The sequence below is a fragment of the Orcinus orca genome, chromosome 6 (genome assembly GCF_937001465.1).
Source record: "Orcinus orca chromosome 6, mOrcOrc1.1, whole genome shotgun sequence".
Lineage (NCBI taxonomy): Eukaryota > Metazoa > Chordata > Mammalia > Artiodactyla > Delphinidae > Orcinus > Orcinus orca.
Genome location: NC_064564.1, coordinates 76387043 through 76403602, shown reverse-complemented (window position 1 = coordinate 76403602; position 16560 = coordinate 76387043).

Genomic DNA, 16560 nt, shown 5'->3' with positions numbered 1-16560 from the left:
ATTTTTATAGGTGGAAATACAAATGTTACTGACCTTACCAGATGAAATTAAAGTAAGGTATTACACATTCCTTGAATTATATAAATAGGTTTTGATTTGCAGACAATTAGAAAATTGCATACTAAGAAGACTATCAAAGCTAATTAATATAAATAAGCCAAGTAAATTGTTTCAACATTTCTTTAGATCTTTAACCCAGAGTTGCTTACTAAGAATATTATTAAAATAGTTTAAAATTATCAAAGAAAACATTTTGTTTCTTTGCTGTTTTATAAAAGAAGAAAAGGGCTTTGTTCGTCTTTAATCTATAAATTCTTGGTTGCATAATTGTCATGCCTCAGAAGACAATGATGAGATCTGCCTACAGTCCAAAGCCATCCCCCTACATGAGATGAAACTCAAATAATGTCCGTAACTAAATCAAGCAAAAAATAAACACACATACGCACTGGAACTTACACATCCAAATGAAAGTCATCTTTCAAAATAAACCTAGAAAGCTGGACATTTTCTTCTAGTGATGCAGTTATTATTTTAAAGGTTTTTGCTACTCTCTTCTTCTAGAATTGGGTTGTTAGGGCAGGTAGAGAAGGCAGGGCAGGGATTGTCTCAGTGGCTGGTATGAGCTTCATGAAAATTTTTGCCTTAAGAATATTATTTAACTTGATCAATGATTTTTTCCTCAGACCTAGCCCCAGATGACTTTCCTTTGTTTCCAATAAAGATTTGCCATACTGACATGGACAAGCTAGGGCAAATCGGTTCACCTATCAGTTCTTGTTTCTTCAACTGAAAAATGATGAGGAAGAATCAGATCGACAACTGATTTCTAGGTCCCCTTTCAGAATGACAATCTGTGGTTCTATAATCGCTTGTACTAATCCTATACTTTAGGTCCTACATCTAGAAAATTTAGGGTTTATTATTTAAAATCTTAATTTATTTGATTTTAATTAAATATATAGATTACCAAAATTCCACATTAATATATCAACAATATATACACATACATACAATGTGTGTGTATAAAACTAGTGATTTATATTAAAAATATATGGGAATTTGGAAAGATCTACTAGTCGAAATGCAAGTTAACTCAGTTTATTTATGTTACTTCCCTGCTGGCTTTTCTAAAATCAAAACCTCTAAGGGGCAGGGAACTGGGGATAGAAATTAACCTGTATTGAAAACCTACCAAGAGTCAGGCAATTAGTAACAACTGTTGATTGTAAACCACCTTAGTTGGCAAAAGCTCCTGAAGTTAAAAAGCCTACTAATTACCTCTCAAACAAAACAAATGACTGTCTTTAAAGCAACTTTTAAACACAACTTCACTATTACCAACTTACTGCCCACTCTGTTCCACTTCACTTTCCCTCCTAATGCTTACTCTTAGTTTCCAGAGTTCAATAGACGTACGTACCTATTCCCAGAGTTTTATGGGTATCAAGTACCAAGAAACACAGCTCCCACTCTGTTATGTGACCCCCACCCAACATGCCTTATCTGCAGAGGGATAAGTGTACACAAATACATGTATCCTTTATAAATTCTAAGTTATTGTATTCCAAATACTTCTTTCCCTTTTCCACTGAATTACGAACTTCATACGCACAGATATGTCAACTAACCAGGTCTGTAGTACAGTGTTACTCTAGCCCAAAGCTCTATATTCTGAACACAAAAATCTTTAATCCTTGAGGTAAGTAATAAATTTATCTGAGAAGTTTCCATTTTAAACCAAATCAGTGTTTCATTTCTCATTTGCTGGATTTTTCAAATTGTTTACCAATGAAAGGAACGCTGTGAGCATTGAGCCATTCAATCCATTTTGGTCGGATGTATGATATTTTCCTTTCTAACAAAAGTGCCTGTAAATCCCAGTGCAGCTCCATGCTGCTTCTTCCTTAATGTAAATTACCCCTGTGGGCTGCTGCTTTAAAAGTTCAGTCAATAGATAAATTTCCTAGGTCCTCTCCAGTCTTTCTGAGGGTAATTTCTCCAATCTAGCCAAACCAGCTAGTTGTAAACCAGATTTCTATGTTTAAAACAAAACAGAACAAAACATACAAACAAGCTGATTTACACTGAAAACTGTGACACTCCTAGGGAATTACAGGCAGCTGAGCTGATGACGCTAGGGAGAAGGAGTTGTTGGTACAAAGTTGCACACGTCCAGTTTTTTTATCTCTGAATTCCTGCTGGTGATAACAGAGGACGAACAAAGAGGAAAAAAAGATGGAGAAATATTGGGTTGCTATGTAACTCCACACGGGCCGATCAGAAGGAAAAAGGAAAGATGTCAATGAGTCTAACAGATATGATTGAACAAATATTTGACCCTTGAGGAAATGTGCAAAAAAAGCACACAGAATCATCATAGGTTCATATAATCCTAGTGGAAGTGAACACTAGCTCTCTGCAATATTAAGAGACATAGTTGCCCTGTCCATGTCAGAACTTGTTAGGACAGTGGCGGCGTCCATGATAAAACTGAGAATGTTTAGAAACGTGCTTGGCTCGTCATTCACAATCACGATGTCCATTTCTGCTTTAGGAGACACGACTTTTTCTAACGTACTTGCACCTCTTCTTAGAAATCTATTTTCAATGACAAAGTCAATGAAAGCAAAGCAAGGGGAATTAACATTTCTTAAAAGCCAAGTAAGAGGCATTTCATTAGCAATTTTTGTTTGTAAATCACGTTAGTCTACTTCAACTGTTTATGTAAAATGTAATCTGCCCTCCCCCAATAAAAGGAAGGGTTAAAAAGAAAAGGCACCATGTGAACACCCTCTAGCCAGGACTTAACATGTTGTCCCTCACTTCCAGTTAGCTTTCCTTCCAAATGCACAGCCTTAATCTGAAACACTCAGCTGAGGGCAATAGACGTGCCTATTTTTGGCTCAGGAAATTTATGAATCTATCCCATAGAATTTCAGATTAACAGAAGCAACTACTAACAGGTGAAGTAGGAGAGTGCTTGAGAGAAGAAGAAACAGACAGATGTTGTTATGGATTGAATTGTGTCTCCTCTCATCCTCAAGTTCACATGCAGATGTTGTTATGGATTGAATTGTGTCTCCTCTCATCCTCAAATTCACATGTTGAAGCCCTAACTCTGAACGTGTATTTGAGATAGGGCTTTTTAAGAATGTAATTAAGCTTAAATGAGGTCATAAGGTTGGGGCCCTAATCCAGTAAGACCAGTGTCCTTCCAAGAAGAGAGACACCAGTGATGTGCTGGTGTGGAGAAAAGACTATGTGGACACAGTGAGAAGGCGGCTCTCCACAAGCCAAGGAGAGAGACCTCAGCAGAAAGGAACCCTGCCAGCACCTTGATCTTACACTTTTCAGCCTCCAGAACTCTGAAAAAATAAATTTATGTTGTTTAAGCCAGTCTGTGGTATTTTGTTATGGCAGCCCTACTAGACTAATACTGATGACAAAAAAACCCAAAAACCAAAAAAGGATGAACAAGAGGGAAAAAAATAGAACTTGTGTTTTAAATGACTGAATGTGCTACAATAAACAAGAATGGATATAAATTGATGACCAATTTTGATACCACTCTGAAGAACTGGCTTCTTATAGAAGACAGATCAGAAACCCCAGGGATTAGAAACCTTTCCTTGTTCCTGTACCTATAACAAAAAAAGCAGATAACTTCCTACTCCTGAACACAGCACCCCGAGTTGCAAAGACAGAATGTTCCAGTGGAGACAATTCACCTTTCACTCTCTCTTTCCTCTGTTGAAACTCCTGCTGCAGTTTGGGAAGTCTTGGTAGTTGGTGCTCTTAGAAATGGCCTGAAGTTTGTCCATTCACTTCTTTAAATCAATGAACAGCTATTGGGAGATAACAGAACCTGACAAATTGATGGATTCTAATAAAGCCCACTCTGGAAATAAAACTGATTTAGTTATCAGTCAAGTGTGTACAGGTGAGATATGTTCAAGTTATCCTATAGGATTTTAGGAGTATGTCAGAATTCATCTTCTCAGAGGGGGAAAAAAAATATTACCAATTTGGCTTAAAATACTTTATTATAATTGTAATATCCTTCTTTATAACTTTATATACAGTTTATATGCTATGGGGCATGTCATATTTATCCTTACCCTGTCCTCCCAAAGCCCAACACATCACTTAGTACCAGTAGTCCCTCAATTAAAGTTGTTTAAATGAGTGGGTAGGTCTATCAAACAATCACATTTAAGGAGAACATCTCTGTGACAGGATGCACACCTAAGCCTTCCATTTCTTCCAGCCAAAGGTGAATTGTTTGGCTGCTCTGGGTTCATCAGTTTAGCCAGCAAACCTATAAAGGTGGGATTCATATGTAGCTAAGGCTTACCAGTTAGAATACATTTATTAGCCCACCATTTAATTTCACACCGATATGGCTTTTTTTCCTGCCATTCATTGATTTTGTACTGAAGTATAGTTGATTTACAATACTATGTAGTTTCAGGTGTACAGCAAAGTGATTCAGTTATATATGTATTTGTTTTCAGATTATTTTTCATTATAGGTTATTACAAGATATTGAATATAGTTCCCTGTGTTATACAGTAGGTCCTTGTTGTTTTGTCTTCTTGTATTTTCTAACTGATTAGATGATTAGACAGATATGTAGGTAGGTAGGTAGATAGATAGATGGATAGACAGATAGATAGATAGAATGATATGCTATGGCCAAAAACATACCCAATGGTTACACACACTATCCAGATATTTCTTACTTTGACCAACCTGATACGACAATATAGAAAATTTTCTTTAAAAATTTTGGAATCTAGTCAATCACAGCATTGCTAGGCTCTAATGGCCAAGGCAGTGGGTTGAATTTCTTTTATCTGAGTGGTGATATTTGTAATGTCACTGGGTTAACATTGTCCTCCTTATTCCTACAACAAACCTTCACCAATCTAAGCAAAAGGTCTCTCCTGTCTACTTGTATCCTCACTCTTTTAGCCCAACCCTCAAAAAATAAAGTCACTAAAACGTAAAATTGCTTCCCCAATTGGTGGTTTTACATTTCTCAGGCTCTCTTGAAGTTAGGTTGTATATGTGACTAAATTCTAGTCTCCAGAACATGGGTAGAAATGAGGAATTCCACTTCCAGGCTTTGCCTTGAAGATTTTCCACATGATTTTAAGCTCTCTCTCTCTCTCTCTCTCTCTCCCATCCATGTAACAGGAATCAGAACATTCCCAGAGGATACATACATACAATGGAAGAAGCCCCAAAACTTGAATTATCACCTGGGGAAAGAGCTGCCCAGAAAAACCATCCAGCTTGATGCAAATAAAGACTTGAGCAAGAAACAACTTTACCCTGTGAATCCACAGAGATCTGGGGGGGGTTGTTACTGCAGCTTTGATTAGCCTACATTTTCTAACAGAAAAAAGAAAGACAAATATTTTTCCTAAGGGACAGTCTAGAATCCTGTTATTTTTTTCATACACAGGGCTTTACCAGGACCTAATTACTTACCTAAAGGTGGTATAAAGAGCCTGAGATTCAGTAAAGTTTCCCCTGGAAACTTTTATGGCAGTCAGTTTAGAAAAGGATCATCAATGTCACTCTGAACAATAGGGTTGCTTTAACCCAGGAGGCACATAGCATTATGTAATAAGATTTGACATTGATTTCTTGGTTATTAAGTCTAAAGAGATAAAAGTTTTCTTGACATGCAGAAAATCTGATGCAAAATAGGTTATTTCCCCACATGACTAAAGCTAGAAACTCATAGGAAAGTACAGGGCTTAGCACGTGATATTTAGATGTTTACAATTTTTACTATATGAATCTTCACCTGCATCTCGGTCCCAAGGTGATTATTTAGCTGGAGCTTTTTACTTCTTCATTACTTTTAAACAACTCTCCTTCTACCATTAAATATAAAATATAAGTACCATTAATTGCTTGCCTTGGACAACTTACCAAGTGGATGCAAAAATGCAGTTCTTTTAAGTTCAGTCATAGAATAATGTAAAGTAAAACCACAAGCCATAAATGAAAGAATCATCACTTCTAGGGTATAACAATATATGATTCTTGCCCTTCGACTCGTCAGCCTAGTTTCAGAAAAAGCACTGGAGGCTGCTTTTCTGCCAGTTCCTAGTAGGACATTGTCTGTTTTACAGAGTATCTGTGCAACAAGCCTGCAGATCATCTGCCCAATCAATTATTTTTGAAGGTTCCCAGCATTGACTTATTTTGAGCCTGACATTAACACCTTCAAAAACGAATGGCTAATTTGGAAGTAGCTTGATGATAACCAGCTGTGAATAATAATAATAACAATCGTCAAGTCATCTTAAAGCAGAACTCTCAGGCATTTTTCTAAAAGCCTGACTTTTTTTTCCAAATAGTATGTTTTCTCACCTCTACATGTTCTATTTCTGATCAGAGTCTGATATTCAACATCATTTAGAAGTCTGATTTGGTACAACCATACTACTGTGACTAGATACAGATAACTCAACTCTCAATTTGCAATGTGGCCTTACAAATGATTTAATTTCCAAATTTTAGTATCTGCAGCCAAAGAATGGTTAATAGCACCTAATGACAGCTTGCCAAAGTGAAGTAACTGGCTTTGTATTATGTGAAAGTAATTCAGATTTCAGCTCTGCCATCTACTGGCTGTGTGGCCTTGAGCAAGCTACTTAATAGCACCTAATGACAGCTTGCCAAAGTGAAGTAACTGGCTTTGTATTATGTGAAAGTAATTCAGATTTCAGCTCTGCCATCTACTGGCTGTGTGGCCTTGAGCAAGCTACTTAATAGCACCTAATGACAGCTTGCCAAAGTGAAGTAACTGGCTTTGTATTATGTGAAAGTAATTCAGATTTCAGCTCTGCCATCTACTGGCTGTGTGGCCTTGAGCAAGCTACTTAACCTCTCTGAATCTTGGATTTTACACAGTGTTATTGTGAAGTTTAGGACTTAAGAGGTGATATATGAGGTCACTGACTCAGTGCCTGGCACACTGCAGACACTCCACAAGTATTCTTCAACAAGTTCTCTATAAAGCACCGGAAACTAGCAAGCACTGGCCTGGAAGTACTAAATACATGACTACAAGGAAAGATCACTGAGAGTTCTCAGCAGACCACATTTATCCAAAAAGTTCACAGAGGTGGCTGGGGTCACTGATGAGTTTACCCTACGGAAAAAGAGGCAGAGTGTACAGAAAACACTTTTATCTCTGGGTTTACAACCCTGACGTATTTCCAGTGGTTATCTTTGCTGTGCATCAAAACGGCTGCTCATGTCTGTCAGATAGAGGGGGCCACAGTGCTGAGATGAGAGGATGCAACAGGTCCTGCTTTAAAAGAGCCTGGAAAGGGGAAAGAAGACTCCCAACACACAGACTGTCTAATAGCAACACAATGCAGCCTTTAGCAGTCATGTAAACCTCACCGGTCCGGGAAGCAAGTGTTTACTCCAAGCTCAAGACTGCTGAACTTTCTTGGGTTTGGTTCCTGCAAAATGAAATCCTTCCAGCTGTGAATCTTCAGAAGTGCAGGTTAATTCCTTACACTTGGCAGAATCATTAGGCGGCAAGCTCGAATGGGGGAAAGAGCTAGCACTGAAAGTTTAAGATGCAGCCCAAGAGGGATTTGAGTTGATGCCATCTCTTATTTTTATCCTTGCTCCAATCTCAGTTGTAAGTACACTTAAAGCATGGATGTAGGATTGTGTGGGATTGTGTTTTCTGCCCCGTCACATCCTATTACTAACTTTGGAAGCCCATATAAATGTCACTTTCTCCATTAAACTTCTCAGATCCTTCCAAATGAATTATCTTTGTCTTCTCTGAACTTCTCTTTACGTCACACATATGTTTCCTTACTTACAAGAGGTATGGTATAGTAAGGAAGAGCTAGGACCAAGAAGTCCGATAGTTCTGAGTTCAAATTCTGCCTCTACCATTACTTGCTATATGGTTCAAGATTGCTGAACCTTAATTACATCATCTCTAAAATGTGAGAGGAGACATCACAGACACAGAGTTATTATGAGCATTAAATAAAATCATGCATGTAAAATACTTAGCAGACCCATAGGGAATCCTCAAAATATTGTGGTGGTTATATTATCAAGGTTGTTGTTATCATTATCATTCTTATCTCTCCTACCATGACGTAAGCACACAGAGAACAGGGACAAAGTTTTATCCTGCATTGCTTTCCTTGGAGAATTTTGCTCAAAATACCTACTCAAAAATTGCTGAATGAATTTAAACTGAATATTTATGGCCATTTGTTCTAGTCGGTATGCTTTTTTTTTTTTTTTTTTTTGCGGTATGCGGGCCTCTCACTGTTGTGGCCTCTCCCGTTGCGGAGCACAGGCTCCAGACACGCAGGCTCAGCGGCCATGGCTCACGGGCCCAGCCGCTCTGCGGCATGTGGGATCCTCCCAGACCGGGGCACGAACCCGTGTCCCCTGCATCGGCAGGCAGACTCTCAACCACTGCGCCACCAGGGAAGCCCGTCAGTATGCTTTTGATTGTACCTGACAGAGACCATAATCAAACTAACTTAGGCAAATGGGAAATTTATGTAAACAGTACTGAATATATCTCACAGAACTGAAGGGTATCTGAACAATCAAAACCTGAGCAAGGCAGAAATGCACCTGGGTTTCAGGAACAATTGTAACCAAGCACTTGAATGTGACAGTGACTTGCTCTGAATCCCCCCCCTTCCCTCTCTCTGAGCGTCCACTATAATTTCAACAGCCAATAATTGGCTTCCTTCACATAGAGAGGAAGTGGCCGCCAAGGGAACCTGAGTTTTATAAACTGTGGTTCCCATCTCCAGAGAGAAGCTGACTCTCTTCCTCTCTCCCTTTCACAGAAGTCCCAGGAGAGAATTCTTTTCGTCTAAGCTTTGGCCATGACCACTGTCTGGTCTTATGGTCAGAGTGAGGCAGCGTCGTGGAATAGGAAGGCAGCTCCTGAGGAACCACATGGTTGGAGTGGGGAAAAAGCAATGCCCAAGAGAAGGAGAATGTTTTGCTGGAGGAGTGAAGGGTACAAGACAGAAGAGACCACCTAGATCACTGAACTATGATCACAGGGTACCACAGTATTCTCTAAACAAACTAAAGTTAATTCTGATATACTTTAATTAGTTTCATGTCTTCACCCACGCAGTATTTAGAGGAGTGAGGTAAAGGCTCAAGACTAATGCACCTCTAAAAAGACAGGAGCATGCAACAATAGTACTTTTCAGAGAAATAACAGTATGTGCTGAAACTTTTAACATATGATATTATCATACACATAAATCAAATAAGGCAACTTGAATGGATTGATCATTTGACTAGAACAATATGTCTGTACATGAGCTGATCCACATAACCCTGTCACCAAAATTTATAAAATAGTACAATGTTTTATACTGATAAACATTGAAAACTCACTACATTTTTCTTTTCCTTCTTATTTTTCAGAGTACGCATATCTGAATGACAGACCCGTGCCCTAGGTTTAAGCAATAGATAATTAAGAAGGAAAGGAAAGTGCAGACAAGGAAAGAAGAGGGAAAAGGATTTGATTTTTTCATAATAACAAAAGTAGTACCTCATTTTTTATTCCACCCAAAATAAATATATCAAATAAACCATACTACGGATCAGACAATAGTACCCATGACCTCCTTTCAATAAATGACTTGGACCTCACCACATAATCAGGCACTTTTGATATGACATTTTAAGACCGAGCGAAGAGAAACCAACCTTTATCAAGAAAGTAATAGAAACAAAGGAGCACCTGTTGTCATTGAAATTGAATGACATTCTATTCAACAGCTATTTAGCACCTAAAGTTTTGGCTTGTCCTAATTTGTAGGCCAGTGGTAATCCCAGCTTGCCTGGTATATCAGAGTCTTGGCAGGAAAAAGGTGGCACCCTCAAATTGGGATATGTGCAGAAAATTTAATAAATGGACTATTTCCTATTTATAAGCAGGAAATAGAGAAACTATGAGGAAGAATGCAGTAACCCAGGGCTGGTGATAACAGTGTACTGTCACTCCCCTAGGTAGGCCTGAAGGGGTGGGGGGAAGTGTTGCTATTGGAACCAAATGCTGTGTGGGACAGGCACCTAACAGAGCTATGACCTCCCATTGGCCACCCTGCAGGGAGACAACTAGAGAAACACTTTTCCCCACTCCTCCCTCCATGGATCGCCTGCTGGGACTCCCACTGGGCCATGTGACTTGAAGCCAGACTGTAAGAGAGCCAGTGGATATTGTCCTTACAGATCAGCCTCCCAGGGCCTGGAGCAGGGCAAAGAAGGGGGGACAGTGGAAAGCAGCCCATCAGGGAATGGTCCCCATATACACAATGTACACACAGCCCTCTGACTGGGTCACATCAACATTTTAATTCTCACTCATTCCGATCACCCCAGCCATGCAGTAAGTGATTTTCCAGGAACTCAGAACCTCACATAACAATATGCTCCAAGTGCTAGGAGACAGTTGCAAACACTCCCTGCTTCAGCTCAGTGACTCAGCAAGAACTGTTTGGCTCTCGCCTTCCCTGGAGATCTGGGCCATCCACTGAGCATCGTTAGTGCAGCACCAGCGGCCAGGGTGCTGGGCAGCTGGCTGCTTCTGACAGCTCTTCAGGACAACGGCTTTTGCAGTATCAGGGGCAGATCCTACCCAGCCTGTGTGTTCTAGCCCCGCGTTATGGTACAAGTTTAACTGCACAGCTTCCAGGGATCAAGTCCTAACCCCTGCTCCCGGGGCGTGAGGTGTTGACAGAATTATGGCCTCTCTGCTCAGGGTTTCTGAAAATTCCCACAAGGGAACCGACCAGATTACAAATCAGGGAGTGCAGATGGGTTGTCTTACGAGTCTCAGTGTCTCCTTGCTCGGACTCCAGAGTGCCTTTTCGGAATATGAAATTAAAGCTGCGTGCCCAACATAAATTTTCTTCAGGGGAAACATTTGAATCATTATAGCAAAACTAACACATATGGTGTCAAACTACAGAACAACTTGCCTCGAGCATCAGTATTTGCTTCATTTTGTAAGAATCTAGAATCAGCTTTGCTTCCCTCCCTTCCAGCAACCTTGTCAGCTGAATTCACACTAAACGTTAAGAGATCAGAATATTCATTTCCAAATGAACATTATGGATAACTCAACAATAAAGTCAGTTCACCACTGGGGTCACAATTCAGATAAAACACTCTACTCAAAAAGAAAGAAAAAAAGACAAGGAAACACACATCTGACTATGATTCACAAAGCATGCAGTCTGGTTTCTTCACCCCTCACAGCGATCACGTGAGGCAGCAGCCAGGTGTTATTATCGTTCCCATTTTAAGGCGAGATTAATTGACACTTGTCAGCATCATGGGGTTTTCAAGTGGCAGTGCCTCACTTGGAGCCCAGGTGTTTGACTGTGAATGTCGTGATCTGTCGGCTGTCTCTGCTGCTTTTTATGGATTTAGAACTATTCACACTAATGCAGCATCTCCTTGGGGCAGCAGTAGCACCAAAGCCAACTCATAAATAAACAAATAAATTATTTGAGCAAATTTATGCCTTCATTGTTTAGACCTGTTTACTACTTAATATCACCAAAACAAAATAAAAATGCTTTATACCCTCTGAATATTTTGCCTCTATTATACTGAACATTCTGATATTTGAGAACAGGCATCCATGGTTACTAATACCAGGTGGATAATACATTTCAATGGTATAGTGGAGTATGTTTTATTCTTTGCCTTTGTCAGAGAATGACTTAATAAGAGAGCTCAGTTTGATTGCAGTTGTGTGATTTTCCTCAATGATGTGGGCATTGAATTTTTCAGCATAGTCAGAACTTCCAACCCTTGAAAACCCTAACCAAGAGTCCTAGAGAAACTTCAGGGTTTGCTCAGACTCTGAGAATGTAATTCCAATGCGCATTACTGGATGAGAAAATATGTATGTTATCACCTGCACAGTGCCTGCAACAAAGAAGGCCCTTAGCTGGAAATGAATCTGAATACTGTATCAGGGTTTTCTTGGCTGGTCAACATACTATTTTGCATCATATCCAGAGAAGAGAAAAAATAGTGCTTTATTCTTTATCTCTGTACTTTAAAAGGCTATCATCTTTATTAAGATATAGTGGCTTGGGAAGGGAATATATGTTTCAATAATAATATAATAACAAAATGAATAACAACAGCAATGTGTGGGCAAAGCACAAATTCAGTAGAGGTAGATTCATCTTTCAGGATTGCTTCTTATTCCTTATAAATTTATCAGACACTAAAGCGTCTGAATTTATGAGTAAATGTGTGATTTAGTCTGCACATAATTTAGAATGAAGAAAATGTTACTTTACAATCTTTCCTCAATGATGAGGGTTCAACAGGGGAACTGGCTCATTTTGTTACACAATTCTATTTCTATAATGATACCAGTCGTGCCTCTATGATCAATGCTGAAGTCTCTTTCTTGGTCTTCTCCCTTGTGGTTCAAGGCACGTGCTATAACTCAGAATATAAATATATACACACACACACACACGTAATGCTGTAAGATTACGTGACTTAAGCACATGAGCTCTAAGAGAAATCATTGATCCTGTTTCACTCTGTGAGAAATTTAGAGACCCATGACAGTCCTATTTTTCATAACCCTCTCCTTTCTGCTGGTTGAACAGGCCTGCACAGTTTTGTTTTGTTTTGTTTTTTTCCAGTAGCCTTTTGGCACCATGCTCTGTGAAGGTGAAATATCCCTACATGTCCTTCAAAGAAAATTCTTTTCCCAATAATTTCCTATTGAAATTGATTGGCTCCTTAAGTTGGCTTATTGCATTTTTCTTTCTAGGGTTTTTTTTCAATTCAAGCTCTGCACCCCTTCACATTTTGTTTTCCATCTTATTTTTGTAACTGCTCCACTGTTTCCAACCTTATCTGCTTGCTAAATAGGCTGATCTTTTCTACTTGGAAGGAAAGAGTATGAGGAAAAAAAATTCAATGGGAAATGGTATCCCAGACAATAAACAGAAGCAATTAATTGAGGTAATCAATTATACTAGTATTTTGATCCTTGAAAAATAGTGGGGTTTAACTGATAGTCACCCACATGGACCAAACAGGCAGGACAACAGGTCTTCCCATCCTATTTCTGCCAGAACCAGTCTGTTTTAGCTGTTACCCACGGCTTCAAAAAGTTAGCACATTTAGGGCTTCCCTGGTGGCGCAGTGGTTGAGAGTCCGCCTGCCGATGCAGGGGACGCGGGTTTGTGCCCCGGTCCGGGAGGGTCCCACATGCCACGGAGCGGCTGGGCCCGTGAGCCATGGCTGCTGGGCCTGCGCGTCTGGAGCCTGTGCTCTGCAACGGGAGAGGCCACAACAGTGAGAGGCCCGCGTACCGCCAAAAAAAAAAAAAAGTTAGCACATTTAGAAAATATACACAACAAATGGCTGATCTACAGTAGGTCGCATCACTATCACTTGCACATGGTCTCTTCATCCATCTCCTCTTCCTCCTTCTCACCCAGGACCTCCAGTATTCCACATCTCGGTAAGTGGCACCATTGCCCATCCAGCCAGAATTCTCGGAGTCATCCCTGACCTCTCATAGCCCTCCCCCCATCACCATCTAATCACCAAGCCCTATGCATGCTGCTTCTTTTATATCTTTTCAAAATGTCCAGTTTTCTCCACTACTATCACCTAAGTCTGAGTGGGCACCATCCTCTCGTGACTAGACTATGGTAGTAGCTGCATCCACAGCTGCCCCCTTGTTTTCTAGTAATGGTCTAAAGCAAAATTCTTGACACACTGCTCCCATGCTTAAAACCCTTAAACAGCCTTTTTACCCTCTTTCTCCATTGTCACTTGCAATTTGAAAACAAAAAACAAAGAAGGAGGATTTGTACTTGTTTCAGAAATTGGAGGTGAACTGAGTAAATATGAATTGGTATGGTAGGTATATTGGGCCAGAAGAGACAGAAATCCTGTTAAGAAGGAGGAGGGTGAGGCAGCATAAAAATGAATCAAGAAGCTGAATTCAAGGCTGAGAAGAAGAAAAAAAGGCATCCAGAATTCAGTCTGGACCCAGAAGTCCGGATTAACGGAGAAGAACGGAGGGCTCCAGAAAGCACATCACAAAGACAGAAAATGGAATAGATGGATTATCCAAAACGTATGACCATGTTGAAAGCTCTGAGGAAGAAATAGTAATAGCTTTTTAAAGAAAACAGCAAAATGAAGCAGTTGTTGATACTGGGAAGAACAGCATTATGCAAAAATTAAATGCAACTGTAAAACAATATTATGTTTCAGATGTAAACAACATGAAATACTCATGAGATAAAAACTCTGAATAATGATTTAACCAAGAATTGTGACTGTCCATAGTAGGAGGATGGGTGAACAGATGTAGGTGAATAGGCCCTCATCCACCATACTTGGAAATCAGTAGATAATGCCCCAAAAGAAAAAAATTTTAAATTATATTTTAAATATGGTATTTTAAAATATGAAAGTAAATATGGAACAGAAAACTGAAAATAATTTTATTTGCCTCTGGAGGATTGTGGTTGGGGGATGGGAAGAAAAAGGACTTCAGGATTTCGTTGAACATTGTGGCACAATTTGGGTTTTTAAATTGTGGTCATATATCATTTTTAAGGAAATGTTTATATATATTTACAATGCTAGAAATAGTAGAACACACCACTAAAACATTAACCAAAGAAATCAATACTAATATCAGGCAAAACAGAGTTTTAGGAAAAAAATATTATTAGAAAAAGGAAAGTCTTATTCAATGATAAAAGGAACAAATTTATTAGAATTCTGTACTTGTATCCCTCTAATAACATTCATTCAGGATGTAGACAGTGAAATTTGACAGAATTACATGAAGAAATAAAAATCTACAAGCAAAGGGGGAACTTCAAGTTGGCGGAGGAGTGAGTAAGACATGGAGATCACCTTCCTCCCCACAAATACATCTACATGTGGAACAACTCCTGCAGAACACCTACTGAATGCTGGCAGAAGACCTCAGACCTCCCAAAAGGCAAGAAACTCCCCACGTACCTGGGTAGGGGAAAAGAAAAGACAGAGACAAAAGAATAGGGATGGGACCTGCACCAGTGGGAGGGAGCTGTGAGGAGGAAAGGTTTCCACACACTAGGAAGGCCCTTCGCGGGCTGAGACTGCGGGTGGTGGAGGGGGGAGCTTCGGAGCCGCGGAGAATAGTGCAGAAACAGGGGTGCGAAGGGCAAAGCGGGGAGATTCCCGCACAGAGAATCGGGGCCGACCGGCACTCACCAGCCTGAGGGGCTTGTCTGCTCACCCGCCGGGGTGGGCGGGGGCTGGGAGCTGAGGCTCGGGCTTCAGAGGTCAGACCCCAGGGAGAGGACTGGGGTTGGCTGCGTAAACACGGCCTGAAGGGGGATAGTGCGCCACAGCTAGCCAGGAGGGAGTTGGAGGAAAAGTCTGGACCTGCCGAAGAGGCAAGAGACTTTTTCTTCCCTCTTTGTTTCCTGGTGCGTGAGGAGAGGGATTCAGAGCACTGCCTAAACGAGCTCCAAAGATGGGCGCGAGCCGCGGCTATCAGCGCGGACCCCAGAGACGGGCATGAGATGCTAAGGCTGCTGCTGCCGCCACCAAGAAGCCTGTGTGCGAGCACAGGTCACTATCCACACCTCCCCTCCCGGGAGCCTGTGCAGTGTGCCACTGCCAGGGTCCCGGGATCCAGGGACAACTCCCCGGGGAGAACGCACGGTGCCCTGAGGCGCACGTCATGCTGGCCTCTGCCGCCACAGGCTCACCCCGCATTCCGTGCCCCTCCCTCCCCCCCGGGCTGAGTGAGCCAAAGCCCCCAAATCAGCTGCTCCTTTAACCCCCTCCTGTCTGGGCGAAGAACAGATGCCCTCAGGCAACCTACATGCAGAGGCAGGGCCAAATCCAAAGCTGAACCCCAGGAGCTGTGCAAACAAAGAGAAAGGGAAATTTCTCCGTGCAGCCTCAGGAAGGGGATTAAGTCTCCATAATCAACTTGATGTACCCTGCATCTGTGGAATACATGAATAGACAACGAATCATCCCAAAATTGAGGTGGTGGACTTTGGGAGCAACTGTAGACTTGGGGTTTGCTTTCTGCATCTAATTTGTTTCTGGTTTTATGTTTATCTTAGTTTAGTATTTAAAGCTTATTATCATTGGTAGATTTGCTTATTGATTTGGTTGCTCTCTTCCTTTTTTTATACATACATATATATTTTTTTCCTTTTTCTCTTTCTGTGAGTATGTATGCTTCTTTGTGTGATTTTGTCTATATAGCTTTGCTTTTAACATTTGTCCTAGGGTTCTGTCTGTCCTTTTTTTTTTTAGCATAGTTTTTTAGTGCTTGTTATCATTGGTGGATTTGTTTATTGATTTGGTTGCTCTCTTCTTTCTTTTTTTTTATTTTAATAACATGTGGTTTTATTTTTTATTTTAATAACTTTTTTCTTTTTTTTTCTCCCTTTTCTTCTGACCCGTGTGGCTGACAGGGTGTCGGTGCTT